The sequence below is a fragment of the Solea senegalensis genome, linkage group LG16, assembly GCF_019176455.1.
Source record: "Solea senegalensis isolate Sse05_10M linkage group LG16, IFAPA_SoseM_1, whole genome shotgun sequence".
Taxonomy (NCBI): Eukaryota; Metazoa; Chordata; class Actinopteri; order Pleuronectiformes; family Soleidae; genus Solea; species Solea senegalensis.
In genome coordinates, this window is record NC_058036.1 from 6,503,958 (window position 1) to 6,516,855 (window position 12,898).

General features: G+C 41.9%; 1 protein-coding gene across 1 annotated transcript in view; it reads left to right on the forward strand.

Moving 5' to 3' along the window:
• Nucleotides 1-9,136: 9,136 nt before the first annotated feature.
• The window catches only part of plekhh1 (pleckstrin homology domain containing, family H (with MyTH4 domain) member 1), a 48,877-nt gene continuing 45,115 nt past the window's right edge, over nucleotides 9,137-12,898 (forward strand). Inside the window, exon 1 of the mRNA XM_044047623.1 lies at nucleotides 9,137-9,237. The gene's annotated coding sequence lies outside the window, so the exon portion shown is untranslated. The remainder of the gene's footprint in view (nucleotides 9,238-12,898) is intronic.

Here is a 12,898-nt window from a genome sequence, read left to right on the forward strand (position 1 = left end):
GAGCTACCAAGTGATAGATAGATAGACAGACAGATAGATAGATAGGTGGATAGATAGAAAGATGCTAGTTAGCTAGCTAGCTACCAAGAGATAGATAGATAGATAGATAGATAGATAGATAGATAGATAGATAGATAGATAGATAGATAGATAGATAGATAGATAGATAGATAGACAGTCAGCTACCAACATAGATAGATAGATACATAGATAGATAGATAGATAGATAGATAGATCGATAGATAGAAAGATGCTAGTTAGCTAGCTAGCTACCAAGAGATAGATGTATAGATAGATGTATAGATAGATAGATAGATAGATAGATAGATAGATAGATAGATAGATAGATAGATAGATAGATAGATGTCAGTGACTGTGATTCTAGGTCATGAGATGAGTCATGTCGTCCCATGACCCGTCTGCTCTCCATCGTTATGTCAGCTCTAGATGAGTCTAATGCTCCTCACTGCTCCTCACTGCTCTCACAGTGATTCAACAAAACATTGGTCCATGAAACCCATGAGAACCTCCTCTCACTACAGAGGCCACTATTATACTGAATTATGGATCGTTCAAGACATGCTGTGATGAAAATATTTTTATTATCCATTCATAGTTATTTATAGGTGTTTCTCTTCATCTCCTCACCCCCCGCTTTTTGTCTGTCATTGCTTCTGCAGAGGGTACAGTGGACAGAACATCTGCACTCATGTGTATGTTTGTCTTCCACTGACCTGAAACAACTCCTCTTCCATCATAGATGTCGAGCCTCCATGCTTTTCTAAACAGAACGCGGCTCTGAATGGCCGATTGTCTCTGCTCCTGCAAAGTCACGCCTCTGATCTTCTCTCCTTCCACCCACAAAGCTGCTGCTTCTGCTACGGCCCATTTACTTACACACATAGACACACGTGTGCACCAAAATCCAGTGTGTTCTCTGTGTAAATATGGATACACACAGTCGCTCGTGACACACAAGCACCCGGGCTGAACACTTACAGCAGCCTCTTGCCTGTTTTCTCTCCACATTTTCTTTTTTTCTGCTGATGTTATACATCTGCAGCCCAGATGTGCGCAGGATGTTTTGCATTCTCTCTGTGGAACATGTGAGGCGTTCCTGTGGGCCATCCGTCTGGCTGCATTAGTCTGTGTGTCATGGGGATCTGTTTGCCTCGGCCCCTCGTTGGCTGGCTCCAGGGGTTTGGGCACGTCCGTTAGCGTGCTAATTCGGGGCAGATGTGGGGTGCTGAATCAGGTGGTCGGAGGAAACTCGGGCCCTGGCAGGAGGGAGACACTGGCTGCCCTGCGTGGTGGACCAACCCCACGTAACACAATCCTCCAGGCCTAACCTCCTGCTCCTGCACATCTGATTCAAGCAGCTTTATCCCACTGTTATCGTCTATGCAAGATGAGTTTGTACATTTGTGGTACGGTGAGTGTTGGTGTTCTTGATTGAATCTGAATCGTTACTGAGTTTCTAAACGGCACAATAAAAATGTCAATTTGAGCTTTTCACAGCACATCTTACTGTAGTTTGAAAACTGGCCTTCAACAATACAATATTTTGCATTAAAATATCTAAAAACACCTGCTTGGGGTACTGACATCAGCCAAAGTGTTTTCATCATCCATATAAATCCTTATTTATTGGTTTTCAGCAAGAAGGGTTTGAGTGTTTCGGGGTTTGAGGGTTTCCTCACACCGTTCAAAAACATGCAGATTTGAGGATTAGGGAAATTGGACACTCTAAATTAACCGTAGGTGTGAGTGTGAGAGTAGATGTTGGTTGGCCCTGTGATGGACTGGTGGAGGGTAGGGTAGCAGAAGATGGATGGCTGGGTGATCCTTTAAAATCACAGTAGCTAACTAGCATCTTTCTATCCATCTAGGTAGGTAGCTGACTATCTATCTATCTATCTATCTATCTATCTATCTATCTATCTATCTATCTATCTATCTATCTATCTATCTATCTATCTATCTATCTATCTACCTACCTATCCTCCCTTGTCCTCCCTGTCCCATGACGAGGCACATGAAGACACCGGTCAATTTGTCAATTTGAGCTTTTCACAGCACCTCTTACTGTAGTTTGAAAACTGGCCTTCAAAAATATAATATTTCTGCATTAAAATATCCAGGGAGGGTAGGGTATCAGGTGATGGATGGATGGGTGAACAAACAGGAGGACCTACTGTATGCTTACTCCGATCTTTCCTCAGCAACTACGGTGGCTTTCGCAGACCAAAAAGAATGCTGTCGTTGACAAGCGCGTGTTTCGTAACGTGATGTTTTAAACTTGTTTTATGTTGGACTGAGACGTTCTCCTTCATTTGCCTACACCAACTGCTGCTGGAGTTAGACAGTCACACCTCTGCTTTATAAATAGGGTTTTTTTGTTTTAAACATCAATTTCAGTTAAAACATGATTGTCTTGGTTCAGCTTGGTGCCTTCGTTAGCGATGATTAGCAACATTTTGAGTATGTCATCTGCAGTTTAGACATATATCTCCTCGGTCAGTGTTATTTGGATGTTTGAGTACAATGACTGTGCCAGTAGAATAAAGACGTTTTGGACTGATTGAACTTTAATGTTAAGAAAGACGAGAAAGTATATAGGGAAATAAACCACATTTATTGATTTATGGTTCCAAAAAATCTTCAGAATTCGGAGGCGGTAAATCATTGTGAACAGTGAGCACATGGCCAGCCCTGCTCAGTCGTCCCCAGTCTTCTTGAATTAGTCTCGCTTTGTGTGGAAAATGTGCGGATAATGCGGCGCGAAAGCTGTACAGACGCACTTCAGATGTCACAAATCCTTGTGTGTAACAATAAAGACATGGTAGGTAACTGAGCGGGGGAAACAAACTCCTATAGATATTAATATCTATATAATATATTATATATATATATATGAGGAGGTTTTAAGGAGTTCTAAACAACAACAGCGCCTGGAACCGTGGCCAAGTTTATTATAGTTAATGAAAAGTAACTTTTCATTCATTCATAGTGAAATGTTTTTAATTTGGTTTTGTGTACAATGTGGGACATAAGGTTATGCAAGTTAAACATAACATTTGTTATGTAGTTAATTAGGTTAAGTTGATTCCGCTAAGTGAGACTTTTATTGGGTTTATTGGGATTTTTGCTCAGATTAAGAGATTGTGACTCGTGGCTCACAAACACTGTGATGTGTCTTATGAGGGTTATTTACTATTATTTATGTTATGTTCATGCGTGTCTTTAGTCTCTTGGCTATATTTGTTTTACCTATCTACCTATCTATCTATCTATCACTCGGTAGCTAGCTAGCTAACTAGCATCTATCTATCTATCTATCTATCTATCTATCTATCTATATATCACTCTGTAGCTAGCTAAGTAGCATCTATCTATCTATCTATCGCTCGGTAGCTAACTATCATCTATCTATCTATCACTCTGTAGCTAGCTAGCTAAGTAGCATCTATATATCTATCTATCTATCTATCACTCTGTAGCTAGCTAGCTAACAAGTATCTATCTATCTATCACTCTGTAGCTAGCTAGCTAACTAGCATATATCTATCTATCTACTCTGTAGCCAGCTAGCCAAGCAGCATTCATCTATCTATCTATCTCAGCTAGCTAGCTAACAAGCATCATCTATCTATCACTGTAGCTAGCTAGCTAACTAGCATATATCCATCATCTATACCTGTAGCAGCTAGCTAACTAGCATCTATCTATCTATCACTCTGTAGCTAGCTAGCTAACTAGTATCTATCTATCTATCTATCACTCTGTAGCTAGCTAGCTAACTAGCATATATCTATCTATCTATCACTCTGTAGCTAGCTAGCTAACTAGTATCTATCTATCTATCTATCACTCTGTAGCTAGCTAGCTAACTAGCATATATCTATCTATCTATAACTCTGTAGCTAGCTAGCTAACTAGCATCTATCTATCTATAACTCTGAAGCTAGCTATCTAACTAGCATCTATCTATCCATCCATCCATCCATCCAGCCTCCTTGTCCCATGACGAGGCACATGAAGACAGCGGTCAGAGCTTGCTTTCTTTTTTTCTCCCCGTCCTCAGCAGCAGTTTCTTCAGGACGTCCTTGCCGTTGGCCGGTGTCACCACAGCTGGCCCTGGACCTTATTCCAGCCACACCCGAGCAACTGTGACCCTCACACGCACACACACACACACACCACCTGCTGTGGGGGTCACGATCACAGAGCGAGCTCGGGACAGGACTGTGTGTGTGTGTGTGTCAGCGTACAGGGCAGTGTCGAGGATGCTCAAACACAAACACACACAACCGACACAGCGTGCGGCTCCATTGTGTCTTAATGAGTAAAGCAGAAACTGAATAAGCAGTATGACCTCCATCCTCCGCTCCACTTGACTGAGTTTGTCCAGATAGGAACAGCGAGAGACAGCGAGCTGGAATTCCCCTTTGATCAACGTGTCCGTTATTCAATGGGATGTGGCGTTGCTGGGGGTGCAGCGACAGAGGCGCACACAGAGAGAGAGTGCTCAATTGTCTTGTCCCTTTCTTTTTTTAGGTCCGCTCACCCCCCCCACCAAGAAGTTGATACCAAGGTCGTGACCTCTTGCCCCTTCTTCCTTGGCCTTGTACTTGAAGGACGCTTTTTCCATCACGTGTAATCGCTCCACATTAGACAAACTTCTCCATTTTGTCTTCCTCGGGTCAACCGGCTGGGGGTTTAGAGGGGACTAGATTAAAGACAAAACTGACGAGAAGTGGACAAAGGACAAATTGACTGTGTCAGTGCAGGGTGTCTTAGTTATGGCAGCATCTGTCGCTGTGTGAGTGGTGTTTTTTTAAAGAAACCGCAAGCGTTTTCTGGGAAGTGGAGGAGGGGGGGTGAAGCAGAAGGGAGCTGTTTGTTTCAAGAGTCTGGTGTTATTTACTTTACTATTGTTATATCTGTGTACAGCCAAGCCATCAAATACCCTCGAGCACAACATTTGCTGTGTTTGACAGCTGTATAACACATTTCTCTTTTCCATTTACTCATGTAAACTGTGGAAAAAACAGAGCGGCGAGCATGTGAGAAACATCATGCCGACTGTTACCAATCCACATATTTCTCTTCTCTCTCGCTCTTCAATCCAATTATATACGTTTGTTTTTTTTCTAACATGCGAGCCCTCCTCGCGTCCTCGAGTCCATGACTGGCAAATAGTGACACGATTAGTCAGCCTGATTGAGCCGCGTCGTGGGTCTGACGGGAAGCGAGGAGCAAAAATAACATCAACTGCAGCTGGCAGCTGTACGGAGACCAAGGCAGCGGCGCGTCTACACGTATAATCGATTTGTTCGTGAATCAATTTGAAAAAAAATGACTTTGAAAGGTGGCAGCAGTTCAGAAGTCTGTACGGTGCATGTGAAACCGTTTACCACGTCCAAAGTTCCCAAAGTCTTCTGAACGACAGCGAGTGCATGCCGAATAAGATTTGTTTAATGTTTGTTAGTTAGTTTTGTATGAGCCACTAAATCACGGCGTAATTTGGATTTATAGGAACGCGGCGGGCTGATATTGTCGTGGGTTTATTGGAGAGGAACGTGGTTGTGTAATATCATCTGCGGCTCTGGAAGGAAGTCGTGTCTTCCAGTGTTTTCTTCACCTAAAGCACAATATCATGGGGAATAATTGGGGGCTAAACTACCACATACTGTATGTTTACGTTCAATTGTCGCAGAGTCTTAGTGGTTGTGGTCACGACAGTGGGAGCAAACAGGCAGTTTGATGCTGTTGTCCTGTTATTTTGCCCCTTTCATTTCATGTCGCTGGTCGGCTTTAATAACAAAGCTCTTCCTTAATCTTCACCGAGTGTTGTTCTTTCCTACTGTGATGACAAAGCTGTTGAGGCATTTGAACCCAAACCACGATGATTCCTCATGTCTAACTTAACCAAACCTTAACCGAGACTTTATTAAATCATACAACAAATGTATTTGCCTGCGGTAACAATCGTCTAATCTCATAATCTCATTTAACCCCTGGTGCTTTTATGTCTGCCATGTGACATGTCATCGGTGGAGTAATAATCTGATAGCGCCTTTAATCTCTGGAGTTTTTATTGTCCTCCACCACATTTCTTTGACCATAAGAAGTTCTGTAATTGTGGTTGTAAAAAAGAAAAACAAGAAATATCTCCTTAACCAACCTATATAAAAAATTGTTTTGTAATTATATGGCACTTTTCAGAGAAACACAAAAACACAGGAACACATTTAAAAAAAGAATATGCACGAGGCATTAAAATTATAAGTGATAAAAGTGTGATTTGCCAATAAAAAGTTATCAATTCATTCTTGTCTTTCAAATGCACCAAAGATGATTATTTGAGAATTTAGGAATGAAGGAGTGAACAAGTGTCTTATTTTTGCCTGTCCTGTACAACACAATGATATATGATATTTATCATCATATATATGCAGTGTTGGAAGTTTTACTTTAAAAAAAAGTAATTAGTCACAGTTGCTGCGTTACAAAATATAAAAGTAACTAGTTACTTTCAAATACATCTTAATTGCTCAAAGAATTTGGACCCCACCTCCCGCCCCTCTTAAACTCTTTAAATGTGCATGTTCAATTAGTCGTGATAAATCTGAATATTACAATGAAATGGACACTTAAAAAAGAACAATAAAACAATAAATGACTAACAGAAACAGTGTACACAAACTAACTAAAAACTATGTAAACTTGCTGTCGTTTGTGTATCAATAAGACCCGCCCAGCTCTGCCTCTGATTGGCTTACAATGATCATCATCACTTATGCGGTTGTTTCTTGCCCCCTCATTTAATCTTGCAAATTTACGATTTTATTCTCGAAGGCTGTGAATTTCTTTTTCATGCTCCGTCGTAGTTTAGAGATCTAGTTGGACTGACGAAAACAGCTTTAATGAGCTAATAATTCAAGTAACGCATTATCGTGATTGAAACAGTAATTCATTCGACTTTTTAATTATGACTCGTCACTGAAAGAAGTAACGCCGTTGTTTATTTCTAACGCCGTTACTCCCATCACTGTATATATACTATGTGTAGTTCACAATTAAAATGTACTTATGATGCAAAATGAATCTATTCTGTAAAAAACATCATAGAGGAATAATTCATTACACTATAACTTGATATTAATGGTTTAGAGGGCCTTATGTGGTCCATATTTTCACATCTATTTCAAATAAAAACTAAAAACAAAGCAGACCTGCATCAAAGCTGGTTAGGGTTAGGGTTTCCCACAGTGTCAACACACTCGACTCCACACTGACACAAGAAAAACCTGATTAAAGCCTGTCGTAAACGTTTCGACGCTCACAAACAGGAAACAGACAAACGCTGGCAAACAAATGTGACAGGGAGTAGAACGTGTGAAGTTCATCAGCAAACTTTTATTCTTTTATTCTGTGTTTTGTGAAGTGTTGCTGAGCTGTTGTAATTGTGACCTGCCACATTCTCCCGCACCTCTTTAATCTTGTATTTGTAAATTACAGACAGTGTTGTTATTTTTGGGGTTGTTTTTTTTTTTTGTCCTCTTCCTTCCGGCCAGGAAAATGAGCATTTTACATATTTGAACACAGAATTGAAAGCAGCAGAGGTTTATTTTCTAATCAAAATCAGCCCCTGGTCGTGACTTTCATCTGAGGACAACTTGTGTGAGCAAGTGAGGCCGCAGTCATGGCGGTCTCTTGTGGTGAAAAACAAGAACGGCGAGTTTGTGGAGGTCAGTTGCTGAGACTGTCCAGCAGAGGGCAGCATCACTGAACGTATCGGTTGGCGAGAGGTTCTTCAGCTCCAAATAATCTGAACCTCTGAACTCTTTTCCCTTCCTTCCTTCTTTCCTTTATTCCTCTTCCCTCGTCCCGTTCTGTCTCTCTTTTCCATCTGTCATTTTTACTATAGTTGTCCACAGACATGATACCACACAAGCAGGCGAAACCATGCTTGCAGACTTGATCTGCTAAAACCATCACTCTCCCCTTCTCTAACCTACGCCCTCTGTTTTTACTCTCTCCATTAAAGCTGCTGTTTCCCTGCCTTCATGTCTTCTCACCCGTCTCCCCCTTACAGCGTCTCATTTGTCCTCCCCCGTCACTGCGTCTACACAAATCTGTCTTCTTCTTCTTCGTCTTCGTGACCAAACGCTGTCAGAGTCGTTGACGACATGGAGATGACATCAGCTCGACGCTCACTGAGATGAAAGCAGCCGACATCTGATCTTTCCAGGAAGAAAAAAGCTCAGGGGGGAAGAAGTGAAATGTGTGTTAGTGTCGTTCTGGGTCTACCTCACCAGTCCTGGTTCTTACAGTATATCTCACACCTACCTGGTCCTCTTCTCTCCCACTGGAAGAGGACACAAGGTTGATCAGATGACAAAGATTCATGGCTTTTGAAACAGTCCAGAGTTTCAGTTTAACCTGATCCAAATCCCCTTATTAAAAACGTCCCTAATACGGTCCTTTGAGCTGGATTAAATGAAAGAAACCACCTTGGCCAAGGTTCCTTGGCAGGACTTAGAGGAAGGTTATAGAGCTTTTCCCCTTTGGAAAAGGAAGCAAGACCATCGGGATACAAAGATTACAGTTTTGAGCAAGAATGGAACACGTTTATGGCCATTTGAAAGTTTAACCAAGGTTATTATAGTTAATGAAATAACGGAAAAGCAAAACCGATTTCAAAACCGAAATTTAAAAAGCAATAACTAACTGAAACCTCACAAAAAAACTAAAACTAATAAAAACCAAACGAGCAAAACCCGCTCTTAAAACTAAATAAAACATACTCATCACAAAATTATTGTATTATACCATTTTAAAGTTGTCAATCCGAGAGCATTTCTCCTGTTCATCCGTCCATCCATTCAGCCGCTCATCCATGCTATGTATCCTTTTAGGGTCACGTGGAAAACTGGAGCCAGCCAGAGATAAATTCTCCACTTACCTTAACCCCAACACTAATCCTAATCCCAGTCTGCATAAATGAATAAATCATGCTATTTAATCACAGCGATGTGAGTTGTACACTGCTTTTATGAACTTTTCTAAGAGTTCCTCTGACTTCCATCTTCCACCACCAGGGCAGACCATGGCCAAGAGGAAAGGAATTGGGCTTGTGACTGGATTCAAATCCGCTGGAGTGCCCCTGAGCAAGACATCCTTCAGTGCTGCCCACTGCTTCTATACCCGGCTTCTGTGTGTTCACGACTGGTGAGTAGGATGCACGGGTCAGAAACATTCCACGACCTTAAAAATTCCAGACTGAATCTGGATGATTCATTTTACCTGTTGTGCAAAACCCCTTTAACCCTCCAGAAACCAAGCATATCGCTGACAAACACCAGTACCTGTAGTTTTTACAATTTTTTGGCCTGTTTTTGCACACAAAATCAAGTTCAACATGCAAAATCTGTTGCGTTTTTCTGAATAAACCTTGTTGTTTCTGTTAAAATAGTATTTTAATATGCAGTAGATTGTAACTGCCAGATAGTGGTGAAGTTATTCTGGAAAACAGGACATTGTCTGGTCCTTTTATGGTTAAAATAAGTTGTTAAATGTGGTACAGCATATATTCGAGCTATAGGAACTTTTGCTGAGTTCAAAAGTTTAGTTTTCTCAGACACAACCCTCGAGAAAAAATGTACTTTATATGAGAGGTCGATGCAACAAATTAGCCGTTTCTTTGAATCTCTGGTGTTCGGTTACTCTGAACATAAGTCTTTTGTAGGACTGAGTGTGTGTGTGTGTGGCAGGTATAGGTTTACAAGCTTGTCATTGCTCTCTCTATCCTGCTCCTTGTCCCTTGAAGTCCTGTGTGGACCTCTGGTGGGTCTCTTTCAGCAACAAAGCCCGTTTGGTATGTGTTTACACAAAGACGCCCTCAGTGTCTCCTCTTCCTCGTGTCACATGACTGATAACAAACACCTCTCAGCGCTGACTGACCAGCGGATTTATGGCTCCATAAATGTCTGGTCGTGAGGATGTGGCATCCAGTTTCACTACAGGAGGTCATTTTGTGCCGTTTTCTGCTCCGTCAACAGCGGATGAAGGTCCGGTCTGGTAAAGACGGCGCTCTCAGCAGTCCTTACATCATCTGCGGGGCGAGTGTGTGTTTGCATATGGGATTAGGGTCATTTTCAGTGTTAAAAAACAAGGATGAGGAGGTGCTAAGCCCCACGCACGTCACACTCTCAACAGGTGGATTCACGCGGCAGTGGAGGACGCGTGTTCGTGATTTGTGCATTGAGGCTCTGTGTGGGCCTCGCACCCCGCTCACTCAGCACCAGCAGCTGATGGATTCACACGCTGACGCAGGTTTCACAACGGGCGCCTCTTTATTTATTTGACAGCTGTAGTTATACATTAAAACACTTAGAAACATGTAATATACAACATATTTGATCAGGGTTTCCTGGTGGTACGACTTCAGCAGTGTCCAGTTGGGGTCAGTGACACGTTTTAAATATATAATAATAATAATGATAAAAAAATAATAATATTTATATATGTATGTATATATATATATAAATAAAATAAAAAATAATAACTTTATTTTTATAAATAAAGTTATTTTTTATTTATATATAATATAAATACAGTGTATTTATACATCATTGTACTTGGGTGTATTGTACACAGGTGGACAGTACCACTATTAAGATACAATTTTACTTAAGTACAAGTAAAAGTACTGGTCTAAAAGTTAAGTTTATTTAGTTACTGAAAGTGCTGATAACATCAACCATGTGAACACGTCATGTTTCAGTCAAAATAGGTCAAAGGTCACACGTGTCACTCACTCAGGGATAACTCACCTGTCCTCATCCTTCACTGACAGTTTCTGGTGTGTATATTATTATAAAAACCTACTTTGAAACAGTGAAAGTACAATTCCAAATTTTAAGAATGACTCTAAAAAGTACAAGTACACAGAAAACTTTAGTATCAGTTTTATGAGTACTTTCACTCTGAGCTTTTCTTCACTGTGTCACAAACAAAACCTCCCAAATCTCCTGCCCGATTCCCAAATGAGACGCTTATCAACGCTGGATCTTATCGTCTGTGCATGCACAAACACTTTCACTCTGCAGCCGCTGACACCGCGGCTCATCGCAGGTCAGGAACTCGGCCAAAAACCCTCCCCAGAGGAGCGCAGCCTCCAGGCCCGGAGAGTCACAGTTCTCTCCATTTCATGCTCTCATACGCTCCCATTGTCCTCGAGCGTTTCACCGCTCCCAATCTGTATAAGGATCATGTGACATTGCCTCATCCTCCTGTTTGTTAAACACGCTGCCTTTTCTACCTCCACCCTCTTGGCTGAACTCGCATGTTCTATCAGTCTATCTCTCGCCCCGTCTTCCTCCTCGACTCAGATCGAGAATCTCCCGGGGGAAACAGCGAGTGCATTGTGCGAGGACAGATCTTGTCTGTCCTTGGTGTCGACTGTTTTGTCTGTGGGAAACGCCGCCGATGTGTGTGCGTTCCCACTCGCGGTGTTTTGACAGCCTGCAAACCTCGGTGAAGAGACCCAGTGAGCGCAGAGTAAGAGGAGGATCTGCTGATGTCATCGCACGGCGGTGACACTTCAGACTCCAGTCAAACAGTGACCTCATCTCCTGTTAATGCCTCCCAATGTTAAAGATGGAGTCTGACAGTTGGGAAATGTGGCGCTGAGTTAGTACAGCTGCTCTAATTTGCTCATTTTATGTCCAAATTTTCGATCATTTGCCGTTTTTTTTTTTGGACCTTTTAAAGGATCAGTTTGACATTTTACAGAGTGGATGACAACAGACCATGATCAAATCCAGGAAGTCTTGAAGGTCGATTGCGTTCCAACGGGCTATGCGGCCAACAAATGCAACCACCAAAAATGGGACCTTGCCCAGTGCTGTGTATCCCAGGGTTCATTGCACACTCACGCATATAACTGCTTTAAAAAGAGAGCGAAATGATGACACTAGAAAGTGTAGGTTTAGGGTTAGACTACACTTCTATTGTACAGGTCTAGGTTAGCACTATGGGGATCAGGTCAATTGGACACTAGATTGAGTGTGAGAGTTGGTGGTTATTTGTCTCTGTATCCATCAGCAGTCTGATGGCACATTTTGGGATCGAACCTCGTCAGAGCAGTTACTAAAGAGTACTATCGTCAATGGAAAAGCAAAAGAGTCGAGTCGAGTCGAGTAGTACTCAAACTGTATAATAGAGGAGCACTATTCGTTTCTTATGCCTGTATCATCGCCTGCGTATTAAGATTAAAAACGACTTAAAAGTGAAGCCAAGACATCTTGATTGCCCCCTGTTGGATGGATGAGGTAAAGGCCTCTTCCTTGTAGGGCTTAAAGTACTCGATACGATTTCAGGGATTTGGGAAACTAGCATGATTTGACGTGATTTTAGAATCTAAACGGACAATGTTGGCGTCGTCAGTGAATAGCTGTTGCGCGTGATGTTTTCTGCTCACTTTGTGACCAATTTTCAACTTTTCAGTCCCCTCAAATCTCATTTATTTACCTGTCTTTATGTTAGCTATGCACAGAATGGGTCAAACTCACGATGTGCTGTGTGATTTCCTGGCGGTAACCGCGAGGTCAGAAGGTCAAACCCTTTCTCCATCGAACTGTCCGTCATCGAGACACCATGTTTTTCATAAAGGGAAATTCCCAGTTGTATAATCCACTGTAAGCAAAGTGCTTTAACAGTATCAGATATGACATTGGAGGCATGTCGGAGTCAAATCCTTCTCGACTCCAGCTGTCGATGTGTGACCGCAGGAAGCAAACGCGATTCGAAAAAGCTATTTTCAACAACTGCGGTTTGTGGACCGGCTCTGATTAGCGCTCCAGGCCCATTGTGAACCCTCTGGGCTGGG